The sequence below is a fragment of the Camellia sinensis genome, chromosome 6 (genome assembly GCF_055761805.1).
Source record: "Camellia sinensis isolate YWXY chromosome 6, ASM5576180v1, whole genome shotgun sequence".
Classification (NCBI taxonomy): domain Eukaryota; kingdom Viridiplantae; phylum Streptophyta; class Magnoliopsida; order Ericales; family Theaceae; genus Camellia; species Camellia sinensis.
The window spans coordinates 102,296,465-102,310,045 of NC_138966.1; the positions used below are offsets into that span (position 1 = coordinate 102,296,465).

General features: G+C 38.7%; 1 pseudogene across 1 annotated transcript in view; it reads left to right on the plus strand.

Annotated features, from left to right (window-relative positions):
* Nucleotides 1-11,476, plus strand: part of LOC145792801 (putative glucan 1,3-beta-glucosidase A) — a 38,250-nt pseudogene extending 26,774 nt beyond the window's left edge. Inside the window, exons 7-8 of the transcript XR_014332715.1 lie at nucleotides 9,977-10,329; nucleotides 11,295-11,476. The product of XR_014332715.1 is annotated as a putative glucan 1,3-beta-glucosidase A (transcript). The remainder of the gene's footprint in view (nucleotides 1-9,976; nucleotides 10,330-11,294) is intronic.
* The last annotated feature ends 2,105 nt before the right edge of the window (nucleotides 11,477-13,581 follow it).

The following is a 13,581-nucleotide window of genomic DNA, read 5'->3' on the forward strand; positions in this document are numbered from 1 at the left end:
TTTTTCATAAAAAAAGACACTAGGCCTTGGCGCGGGCCGGGCCTCAGATCGAGCCTTGAATGGGCCTTAACCGGGCCGATGGGCAGGGCCGGGCTTCAAAGTGATGGCCCAGGCCCTAGCCTAGGGTCTCAGACTAGGCTCGAGCTTGGGCCCAAATGAGCCTTCCCAGGCCGGCCCGGGTCGGGCCGGCCCACGGGCCAAAAAAATTAGGCCCAGGCCTTAGCCCTGGTACAAGGGTATTCGGGCTTTGGACAGGCCGATGGGCCTGGGCCTAGCCTCGAGCTTAGGTCGGGCTTGGGTGGGCCTGGCCATTTTTTTTTAATTCTTTTTAATTTTTTCTACCAAAATTTTATTATTTTTCATAAAAAAATACATTGCGCCTCGGACGGGCTGGGCCTTGGACTGAGCCTTCAATGGGCCTTAAGCAGGCCGATGGGCCGGGCCGGGCTGGGCTGTAAAGTGATGACCTAGGCTCTAACCTAGGCTCTCGGACATGCTCGGGTCCGGACCGAAATGTGCCTGCCCCGGGCCGTAGGCGGGCTTCGGGCAGACCACGGGCCGCGGGCCAATTCTACATCCCTATTAATGTGCATTTTAACATGTCAATGTGAATATTCACATTGTCAACGGGCCGGGCCGGGCCTATCTCGGGCTGCAGGCAAGCTTCGGGCAGTGGGCAAATTTTACAATCCTATCAATGTTAATGTTAACATGTCAATGTGAATATTCACATTGTCATGGGTCGGCCAAGCCCGTCTCGGGCTGTGGTCGGGCTTTGGGCCACCCAGGGGCTGCGGGCCAATTTTACACTCTTATTAATGTAAATGTTAACATATCAATGTGAATATTTACATTGTCAACGGGCCGGGTCGGGCGCGCCCTGGGCTGCTGGCCAATTTTATACTCTTATCAATGTGAATGTTAACATGTCAATGTGAATATTCGCATTGTCAACAGGCTGGGTCAGGCCGGCCTCAGGCCGCGCCATGGGCCGTGGGCGGGCTTCGAGCAGCCACGAGGCGCGGGTTAATTTTACACTCCTATCAATGTGAATGTTAATATGTCAATGTGAATATTCACATTGTCAACGGGCCGGACTGGGCCCGCCTCGGGCGGCGGGCGGGCTTTTGGCCGCCTATGGGTCGCGGGCCAATTTTATACTTTTATCAATGTGAATGTTAACATGTCAATGTGAATATTCACATTGTCAACAGGCCGGGCCCGCCCCGGGCCGTTCATGGGCCGTGGGCGGGTTTCGGGCAGCCACGAGGCGTGGACTAATTTTACACTCCTATCAATGTGAATGTTAACATGTCAATGTGAATATTCACATTATCAACGGGCCGGGTCGGGCCCGCCCTAGGCCGCTGGCCAATTTTATACTCTTATCAATGTGAATGTTAACGTATCAATGTGAATATTCACATTGTCAACGGGCTGGGTCGGGCCCGCCCTGGGCCGTTGGCCAATTTTATACTCCTATCAATGTGAATGTTAACATGTCAATGTGAATATTCACATTGTTAACGGGCCGGGTCAGGCCCGCCCTAGGTAGCTGGCCAATTTGATACTCTTATCAATGTGAATGTTAACATGTCAATATGAATACTAACATGTCAATGTGAATATTCACATTATCAACAGGCCAAGCCGTCGGCGGGTTTTGGGCAGTCACGAGGCGCGGGCTAATTTTACACTCCTATCAATGTGAACGTTAACATGGCAATGTGAATATTTACATTGTCAACGGGTTGGGCCGGGCTCGCCCCAGGCGGCGGGCGGGCTTTTGGCCAGCCATGGGCTGCGGGTCAATTTTATACTCTTATCAATGTGGATGTTAACATGTCAATGTTAATATTCACATTGTCAACGGGCCGGACCGGGCCCGCCCCGGGCCGTCCATCGGCCGCGGGCGAGTTTCGCACCGCCAAGGGACGCGGGCCAATTTTACCCTCCTATTAATGGGAATGTTAACATGTTAATGTGAATATTCACATTGTCAATGGACAGGGCTCGCCCCGGCTCGCGAGTGGGTTTCGGGCCGCCCACGAGCCAATTTTACATTCCTGCCAATGTGAATTTTAAAATATGAATGTTCACATCATAAAATTGCTAACCGTTCAAAAAATATTTATAAGGGTATCAAAATTAAATATAAGGGCATAAGTGTCCAAGAAAATAGTGTAAATCAAGAAAAAGGACTTTGTGGAATAAAACTTTACATACATGGGACTAAATGGGTTAAAAAATTCATTCATGAACTTCTTGGGTTAAAACACTTCTAAATGGAATTTATCAATAATTTATCCATTTTTTTACTTGTATATGTCATAAAATAATGTGGTTATAGTTGTCGGATTAACTTAATTCTTTTTGTCAATGGTCTACATGTTGTGTTTTAAAAATGTTGAAAATTTTGGTTTATTAAGCTTATTTTGGGCCGACTTTGAGCCTAAAATTGAGTGGGCCCCGAACGTCTTTTGGGACGGGTCCGAAGAGGTGAAGTGTTCCTTGCCGTGTGGCAAGTCACACGGTGAAGACGGTTTGTCAAAACCATTTATGAGTGAATGGGAACATGACGTTGTTTTCGGGTTCGTGGAATAGGAAATTTAAGGAAGTAAATGTGGGGTTCTTTGGAAACGGTTGTCCCACATTGAAACTTTGAGAGAGTTTTGTTAAGTTTATAAGCTCTAGCCTACAACACTTGGGTTGGGCCCTAAGGGGCACCACAAGTTTGTAGAAGGGGGGGTTATGGACAAAGTGAACCTTAGCCCAAACCACCACACATACACGTGCGTGCCGCCGTCGCCGTCCGGCCGGGCGCGGGTGTGGGTTGTGGGTCGGGTCGGTTCTTGTATTAATTTTTTTGGACAAAATTCATTTGAATTTTTTCAAAATAATATTGCAGGAATTTAATTCAAATTTGAATTCCAATTTTTGTCCAACATTTAAGACTCCTTCTGTCCGAAATTCATCTCAGATTCAAACTGAAAAACTGCCCAACAGGTTCGGTTTTAACTGCCCAGCAGTTACAGATCTGTTATTTCCGAACAGATTCAAAACCTGGCAACATATCTGTTTGAATTAAAGACAGCACCTATTCAATTCAAAATCCCACCTGTTCACTTCAAATTAGTACCTATTCGGGTCAAATATTTTGCCTATAAATACAGCCATGTTCTAGCAGTCTATAGAATCCGAAAATCAGTCTGCAATCCTTTCTCTTGCTGTCAGGATTTTCCTATTTGCATTATTTCTTCATATTAGTTTTAGAGATAAAATAAAGAGAGTATAAGAACACAAGGTTCTAGTTCGCCGTACAAATTTGTGTGGAATGCTACTACAAGTTTGTGAAGATCATTGTATCTCGGGAGATAGACGCTACTCAACCGTAAGCACCGTAGCGGGGCGAATCTGTCTTAAGGACAGAGTGTCACACACTCGACTTGGTCTTTAATTTTTAATTCGGTTAGATAAATAAATTCGGTACGTTATTTATTTATTTGTTTGACTTTGTTTCAATTTATTTTATTTACACAGCAGATTGTTCTAACAATCTTAAGACATATTCGAATTATTCTATTTACAGAATTTTTCGTTTGTTTCCCTTTCTCTTTCTTCTTTTAAGAAAATTATTTTTTGTGAATTTACAATTTAATATTCTGGTTGGAAAAACAAATGCTATTTGACAGATAGTAGTAATATACTGTCTATTTTCTTTGACAACTAGTAGTAATATACTGGTGTCATTAACAATTCAGAATATATATTTGTGGAATTTTGTCAGAAATTAATTTTGGTTTTAGAAATTATTTTCTTAGTGTTCTTTAATTAAAAATAACTTAAGTTTTTAATTATTGAAGTGAAACAAAAATTTAATTTTTTGTGTGGAATTAATTTGGTTAAATAAAATTTTATTTTATTTCCAAATTAATTGGAAAAAAAAAAGTTACATTCTTGTTTTTTTATATTTATAGAATTTAATTCTATGAATTTGGATTAATTTTCTGTGTAGTATACATTCTAATTATAATTTTGTTTTATAAATTAGAATCAATGGCTACTGAAACAAATGCTCAAACAACTACTACTGTGGTGGCTGCAATGATGCCAACCCCTTCTCCTGTTGTGACAGTACCGATAAATCATGGTGAAAAGCCAGAGAAGTTCTTAGGAATTGACTTTAAAAGATAGCAACAGAAAATGTTGTTCTATCTTACAACTTTGAACCTGGCTCGTTTCCTTCGTGAGGATGTTCCTATTTTGAAAGAGGATGAAACCGACCGGCAAATGGTTGTTGCGATTGATGTCCGAAAACATGCCGATTTCCTTTGTCGGAATTACATCTTGAACGGACTTGACAACACATTATACAACGTCTACAGTCCTATCAAGACAGCAAAGGAACTTTGGGAGTCTTTGAAGAAAAAAATACAAAATGGAAGATGCCGGCTCAAAGAAATTTGGGGTTGGTAGATTCCTAGATTTTGTAATGGTTGATTCAAAAATTGTGATCAGCCAAGTTCAAGATTTCCAACTCATTCTATATGACATTCACGCAGAAGGCATGTCTCTCAGTGAATCCTTCCAAGTTACAGCCTTAATTGAAAAATTACCACAAGGTTGGAAGGAATTCAAGAACTACCTCAAACACAATCGCAAAGAAATTTCTATGGAAGAATTAATTGTGCATTTGAGGATTGAGGAGGACAACCGGAATTCTGAAAAGTGGGCTGGTAAGCATCCTATGGAGTTTAAGGCTAATGTGGCGGAACATGTTTCAAAACCCAAGAAACGAAAGTCTTCTGGAGAAAGTTCATCACAAGGCTCTAAAGAGGGGGAAAATAAAAAGTACAAGTTTAATGGCAAATGTTACATCTGTGACAAAGCGGGACATCGGGCCAGAGATTGCCGTAGCAAAGACAAAAACAAAAGAAGAACAAGTAAAAAGCCTGCTCAAGCCCACATGATTGAAGTGGACAATATTTCCAATGGTGTAGATGATATCAATCTTTCTGCAGTTGTTTCCCAGGCAAATCTTGTCGGAAATCCTAAAGAATGGTGGGTGGACACTGATGCTACTCGCCATATCTGTGCCGACAAAAAGATGTTTACATCTTATTCCACAGTGGACAATGGTGAACAACTTTTTATGGGCAACTCCTCAACTTCCAAAGTTGAAGGACAAGGGAAGATTGTTCTCAAGATGACATCTGGAAAGGAACTCACTCTCAACAATGTGCTGCATGTACCAGACATTCGCAAGAATCTTGTTTTCGGATCTCTGTTGAGTAAGAATGGGTTTAGGCTAGTATTTGAGAGTGATAAATTTGTACTTACTAAGAATGGGATGTATGTAGGAAAATATTGCATGTTTGATGGCCTTTTCAAGTTAAATGTAATGACCGTTGTACCCTCAGTTATTAATAATAATACGTCTTCTTCTTACTTGCTTGAGTCTTTAAATTTATGACATGGTAGACTAGGACATGTTAATTATGGATCTTTGCGTAGATTAATTAATATGGAATGCTTACCTAAATTTGACATTGATACAAATCATAAATGTGAAATTTATGTTGAGGCAAAATTATTCAAAACTTCTTTTCATTCAATTGAAAGAAGTTCGGAACCACTTGAATTAATTCATAGTGACATTTGTGATTTTAAGTCAATTCAAATAAGAGATGGGAAAAAATATTTTATCACTTTTATAGATGACTATACTAGATATAGTTATGTTTATTTAATTCGAACTAAGGATAAAGCTTTGGAAACTTTCATTCAATATAAGAATGAAATTGAAAATCAACTTGGTAAGAAAATCAAGAAACTTAGAAGTGATAGAGGTAGTGAATATGAATCACCTTTTGGTGAATTTAGTAAACAACATGGAATAATTCATCAAACCATCGCTTCTTACCTCAGCAAAATAGAATTGCTGAAAGGAAAAATAGAACCTTAAAAAAAAATGATGAATGCCATGTTAATCAGTTCTGGATTACCTCAGAACTTGTAGGGGGAAGCAATACTTTCTGCAAATTATATACTTAATAAAGTACCCCGAAAGAAAGTGAATCAAACACCTTATGAATTGTGGCATGGAAGAGTACCATCCTACAAATACTTAAAAGTGTGGGGGTGTTTGGCTAAAGTGGCTATTCCTAGTCCTAAAAAGATTAAGATAGGTCCTAAAACCATTGATTGCATTTTCATTGGTTATGCTAAGAATAGTAGTGCATATCAGTTTTTGATTTATAAATCAGAACATACCGAAATGCATGTAAATACTATTATTGAGTCTCGGAATGCATCTTTCTTTGAACATGTGTTTCCGAATAAGATTGGACAAGAGACTAGTAATAATAAAAGATCTTTTGATGCTATTACTAGTAATGATCAAAAACATGATCAAAAGCTAGATCAAAATGAAGAAGAGGAACTTAGGCGTAGTAAACGTGCTAGAACCTCAAAATCTTTTGGTCCAGATTTTCTAACATATTTGTTAGAAAATGAACCTTTAACTTTTAAAGAGGCTATGTCCAGTCCTGAAGCTCCTATACGGAAAGAAGCTGTCAATAGTGAAGTTGAATCCATCTTGCAAAATCACACTTGGGAATTGGTTGATTTGCCACTAGGTTGTAAACCTCTTGGGTACAAGTGGATTTTCAAAAGAAAAATGAAAGCGGATGGATCAATTAACAAATACAAGGCAAGACTTGTGGTCAAAGGTTTTAGACAAAAAGAAGGTCTTGATTACTTTGACACGTACTCACCGGTTACTAGAATAACATCCATTAGAATGCTAATTGCTATTGCATCTTTATACAATTTAGAAATTTATCAAATGGATGTAAAAACCGCTTTCTTAAATGGTGAGTTAGAGTAAGAATTTACATAGAACAACCAGAAGGGTTTTCTGTTCTAGGAAAAGAAAAGAAAGTGTGTAAATTGGTTAAATCATTATATGGTTTAAAACAAGCGCCAAAGCAATGGCATGAGAAATTTGACAAGGCAATGATGTCAAATGGATTTAAAATTAATGAGTGTGACAAATGTGTTTATATTAAAAACACAGATAAAGGTTATGTCATTGTATGTCTTTATGTAGATGATATGCTCATCATAGGTAGTAATAATAATATGATTAAAACTACTAAGAAAATATTGAATAAACATTTTGACATGAAGGACATGGGCATTGCTGATGTAATTCTTGGTATGAAAATTACCAAAACATCAGAAGGATATGTTTTGTCACAATCTCATTGCATTGAGAAAATACTTGACAAATTCAGCAAAGATGATGATCATCTTGCTAGAACATTTGTAGATGTTAATTTGTTTCTATCTAAGAATGTATAGGAAAGTATTTCTCAATTAGAGTATGCCCAAATTATTGGAAGCTTAATGTACTTGATGAACTGCACTCGCCCATATATAGCTTATGTAGTAAGCAAATTAAGTAGATATACGAGTAACCCGAGAGTAGAACACTGGAAAGTAATTATAAGGGTTCTAAGATATCTCCGATTTAGTCGTAACATTGGGCTGAATTATACTAGATATCCAGCAGTATTTGAAGGTTACTGTGATGCAAACTGGATATCGGATACTAAAGACTCAAAGTCCACCAATGGGTATGTCTTTATTCTGGGTGGGGCGGCAGTATCTTGGAAATCTTCCAAACAGACTTGTATTGCTAGGTCTTCAGAATCAGAATTCATAACTTTAGACAAAGCAGGGGAAGAGGCAGAATGGCTTCGCCACTTCCTTAAAGATATTCTAATATGGCCAAAACTGATGCCTGCTATATGCATACATTGCGATAGTCAATCAGCAATAGTTAGAGCACAGAGTCATATGTATAACGGGAAGTTTAGACACATTCGTCGTCGACATAATACCATAAGACAACTACTCTCTAATGGAATTATTTCCATTGAATATGTGAAGTCTAAAGACAACATAGCGGATCCACTAACCAAAGGGTTAGCAAGAGAGTTAGTTGAGAATTTATCGAGGGGAATGAGACTAAAGCCTATTAAATAAGAGTTACCACAACGGCAACCCAACCTAGTTAACTGGAGATCCCAAGATCTAGGTTCAAAGGGACAACCAAGTTGTGATTGACTCAGAAGGATCACTGGAGAGTCCAAGTCCTACCCATTTCTATGATGAAATAGTGATGTCTGCAGAGGTTTAGGTTAAGTAATACTTTTAATGATTCTTATATCTAGGTAAACCTAGTGGAGTATGGCAGGATACTCTTCATAAGAATCACCTATGTGAGTGTGAACTGGGCCGGTTCTATAAGATTTGTGAAGGGCTACAATTCTCTAGAGCACTCATGAAAGACCAGGTTATTCAGGGCCAAAATGAACACAATAATGAGAACTAAACTGTGTCTGGGGATATACTGTGTGAGTTCTATTGTCTTGGTTTACACAAACGGCTGAACAGTTCAAGACATCATGTTCACTGGTTAGCTAGTAAATCCGATAGTGTCTTACAAGGGAAGATTCAAAGCTAAAAGCTACCTATCTTTCGCAGAATATTTTCAATTTCTGTACTCTCTGTATTTAGATCATGTTGTTGTATTTTCTCTCCGTCAAGTTCCATTCATGTGGGGGATTGTTGGAAAATTTGGTTTATTAGGCTTATTTTGGGCCGACTTTGAGCCCAAAATTGAGTGGGCCCCGAACGTCTTTTTGGGGCGGGTCCGAAGAGGTGAAGTGTTCCTTGCCGTGTAACAAGTCACACGGTGAAGACGGTTCGTCAAAACCATTTATCAGTGAATGGAAACATGACGTCGTTTTCGGGTTAGTGGAATAGGAAATTTAAGGAAGTAAATGTGGGGTTCTTTGGAAAGGGTTGTCCCACATTGAAACTTTGAGAGAGTTTTGTTGAGTTTATAAGCTCTAGCTTACAACACTTGGGTTGGGCCCCAGGGGGCACCATAAGTTTGTAGAAAGGGGGAGTTATGGACAAAGTGAACCTTAGCCCGAACCACCACACATGCGCGCGCACGCCGCTGTCGCCGTCCGGCCGGGCGTGGGTGTGGATTGTGGGTCGGGTTGGTTCTTGTATTAATTTTTTGGACAAAATTCATTTGAATTTTTTCAAAATAATATTGCGGGAATTTAATTCAAATTTGAATTCCAATTTTTGTCCAACATTTAAGACTCCTTTTATTCGAAATTCGTCTCAGATTCAAACTAAAAAACTGCCCAACAGGTTCGATTTTAACTGCCCAGTAGCTACAGATCTGTTATTTCCGAACAGATTCAAAACCTGGCAGCATATCTGTTTGAATTAAAGACAGCACCTGTTCAATTCAAAATCCCATCCGTTCACTTCAAATTAGTACCTATTCGGGTCAGATATGTTACCTGTAAATACAGCCATGTTCCAGCAGTCTTTAGAATCCGAAAATCAGTCTGCAAATCCTTTCTCTTGCTATCAGGATTTTCCTATTTGCATTATTTCTTCATATTAGTTTTAGAGATAAAATAAAGAGAGTATAAGAACACAAGGTTCTAGTTTGCCGTACAAATTTGTGTGGAGTGCTACTACAAGTTTGTGAAGATCATTGTATCCTGGGAGATAGACGTCACTCAATCGTAAGCACCGTAGTGGGGCGAATCTGTCTTAAGGACAAAGTGTCACACACTCGACTTAGTCTTTAATTTTTAATTCGGTTAGATAAATAAATTCGGTACGTTATTTATTTATTTGTTTGACTTTGTTTCAATTTATTTTATTTACACAGAAGATTATTCCAACAAAAAATGAATTTTGAATTATCGCGATGAGATTCGTGATGGGCCGCACAAGCCGAACAACATATTCCAAAATCTACTAATATCTCTTTTAATAAAATTAAGTTGACTGAAACTAATGCAAATAATTGTTAAATCAACTTCAATGAAATTCATACAAATTATTATTTTTTAATTGTTACATGATTTTATAGGTTTGCTAACAATCCAAGCCTTTATGCTGTTGAGCTGATCAATGAGCCTTTAGCACCTGGAGCATCACTAGATAGCATAATCAACTACTATAAAGCTGGTTATGAAACTGTTCGAAAGCACTCCAAAACAGCTTATGTGGTTATGTCAAACCGGTTAGGACAAGCTGATCCTAAAGAAGTTTTTCCTCTTGCTAGTGGTTTAGAGAGTACGGTGATTGATGTTCATTACTACAACCTCTTCTCTGATGTTTTTAACGACATGACTGTCCAACAAAACATAAACTTCATCAACACCAACCGAACAGCTGATTTGAATCTGGTTACTACATCAAATGGGCCTCTCACTTTTGTTGGTAATGTTCCAAATGTTCTTTTGTATCATTTTAGTTATTATGTTTGGCAATCAAACGCATGCAGCTCTAATGCAATTTTTTTAAAAAAAAATTTGCTAGCGTGTTTGATAATGCTTTATGTTTATAGGTTTTTTTTATATTTTTTTATATTTATAAAAAAATTATAAATTATAAACAAAAACTTGTTTAATGTCTATTTTCATTTTCAAAAACTTATAAACATTTTATAAATTCTTTATTGTACTCTTCTAATTGTAAAAAAGTTTATTTCATTTATTTTACAAAATAAAATAAAATAACTTTCATTACGTCCTTCTCCCATGCCTTTTAGCTACTAGGTATCGCGCAGCACCACCACCAAACATTTGGCCACTTCCATTAGGTCCTCATTCTCCCATCGCTTCTAGCTATCAAGCATTGCTCATCACTACCACCAACCACCACATTTGGCCACTCCCATTACGTCCTCTTTCTGCCATCCCTTCTAGCTACCATGCATTGCTCGCCACCACCGACCACCACATTTGGCCACTCCCACGCCTATCTCTTGCCACCATCGTCAGTGACCTCCTTCAACAACTATCTAGTAACCACCTCCTGTCACTTTGGTTGTCAGTTACCACCTTTGGCGGTTGGTTACCATATCCAATTGTCGGCAACCATTCATAGCCATCACCAACACCCTCCAACGGATAGGAACACCCTTCGAAGGATGCACTTCCAGTAATTGACAATCACCTTTAACCACCATTTCTGACCATAGTCAATCATTTTGACCCACCCCCTTTACTTGTTTTAAAAAAAAGTTTTAAAACATATGTACCGAATATGTTTTATGTTCACCTTTACTAAAATTAAACTGTAAAAATTTTGGTAAATGGTACCAGTTTATGTAAATAGAACTTGTTTGCTCTTTTCATTTACTAGAAAATGATTGAACCTTTTGTTTGAAATTGAATTTGCAGGGGAATGGGTTGCGGAATGGCAGGTGAGTGGGGCCACAAAAGAGGATTACCAAAAGTTTGCTGAGGCCTAATTGCAAGTGTATGGGCGGGCCACCTTCGGCTGGGCTTATTGGACTCTCAAGAATGTCAACAACCATTGGAGTCTTCAATGGATGATCCAGAATGGTTATATCAAACTTTAGATTTTAGTACAGCTTGTTATTCAGTATTTTAGCCCCCCTCAAAATAAATAAATAAATAAATAAAATAAATACTGGGTTCTGTTTTTAAAAAATAATATTGGTAGTTTGCTAAATTAAAATGACCAATCAGCTATTAAATTAGTGAAATCAATAAAGAAAAAAAAATATATAACTTAACTTTCACAAATTTTCTAAAACAATGTCGATAAATTCTTATTGGCGTGGCATATTCTGTCCCAATTCACTATCTTAGCTTTCTTTTTTATTTTCCATGTATTGCCACTTCGTTATCGCTTAAAACTAATCTTCATTTCGTCACTATTTGTTGACGGAAAACGACTATGTACAGAATCAAACTCCTTTGAGACTCCATGTTTGAATTTTCGGAATCCACCGAAGAGAACTCTCTTGAATTTAAAGTAACAAACTCCTTGATGTATGTAACTTAGATCATGAGTGGAGAACTCTCTCAAAACATCAAGGAAAACTCGCAAGACTTTCAAAAGAAAACCTTAAACCAAAACCCTAAGACTCTTTTACACAAGATCTAGGAGAAGTAAATCTAAAATCAACCTAAACAGATATAAATAGGAAAACAGAGTTCGCGATCTACGCTCGAGCGCATGAAAGCCCGCTCGAGCGGTTTCAGTAAAATACGCGCGTGACAAACCAAGTTTCCGCTCGAGCGCTAGAACATACGCTCGAGCGCGAAATCACACATCTCAGTATTTTTACAGACCTGACAAACTACTGAGACATCCCATAGTATGCTCGAGCGCCAATGGTTCTGCTCGAGCGGGAAAGACAAAAAATTAGGAAAAATTACAACTTTATCAAAACAAAGTTTGTACGAGGATTTGACAACAAAGGGACCTAACAATCTCCCCCTTTGTCAATTCCCGGACAAAACTTTTCTAAACAATTTTCCCTAAACACACGCACTAGACACTTGGACAATCTAGAAAATAAGTAAACAAACCAATCAACAAAAATGCTGCCATTCGAATAAACCACCAAACATCCACCTGTGAGACAACAAGCAACATACCAGAAAAACAAAAACTGTGGAACTTCATAAGAAGATATCAAAATATATACATAATGAGAACCACTATACTATATCCAAAATGTCCAAAATAATATCCAAAATAAATGCACCATAACAAGACATAGTATCCATCATCAAATATCAAAAAGCAAAGAATCCAACATATATCCAACATGCAGCAATGTACATCAAAGAGAGCCAGAAGTAATCAAAACAATGTATCATGTATCCAAAGTATCCCAAAAATGTACCACCAAATATATCCACCACCAAAATGTCCAAAATGTTCTCCCATTTTTTGGCCGGGAGACAAGGAAACAACCAAGGAGATCATGCATCAGGTGGAGGTTGAGGCTATTGAATCTGAAGTAAGGAAATAATGTGTGCCAGTTGAGTAGTAGTCTGGATGGCGGACTGCTTCAATTGCCCAAGGCGGCCATCAAACGCATCAAAGCGAGCATCCAGAAAGTCCAACCTCTGTGTCATAGCCTCCTCAAAATACTGAAGCTGGTCATGAAAAGCCCGGGGTGGAACAACATCCTCCTCACTACCAGCTGCGGCTGCATCAAACTCCGCTTCCTCAGCAAGTCTAGCAGCTGTACCTACAGAAGTACCAGCCCTAGAAGACTCCCCCTTGACGTGTGCACGACTTTAGGAAACAGTCTTTTTAGTGAATGGTCTAGAGGGAAAGGAAAACTCATCATCCTTGAAAACTGGAAGCTCAAGTTGGGACAAGAGACGGTTGATCATACATCGATAAGGGAGACCTAACTGTTTGTTCCCAAAGACACCTATCATCTTGCGAATAATGATGGTGGCAAGATCAATGGACATATGACGAGCAAGACAAAAAAAAAACAAACCCCTGATCTTGATTGATTTCGGAAGAGTGTGTGGTCACAATAATGTTAGCATAGACAATGAGATTAAGCAGTCTAAACTCGGGAAGGAGTTCAAACTGTTTAATCAAAGAGCCCTTAAGCCAAGTCTGTGGAGCACCACACAAAACTTCAGCCACATTATTAAAGTCACAAGTAGGACGAACCGGGAAAGGATA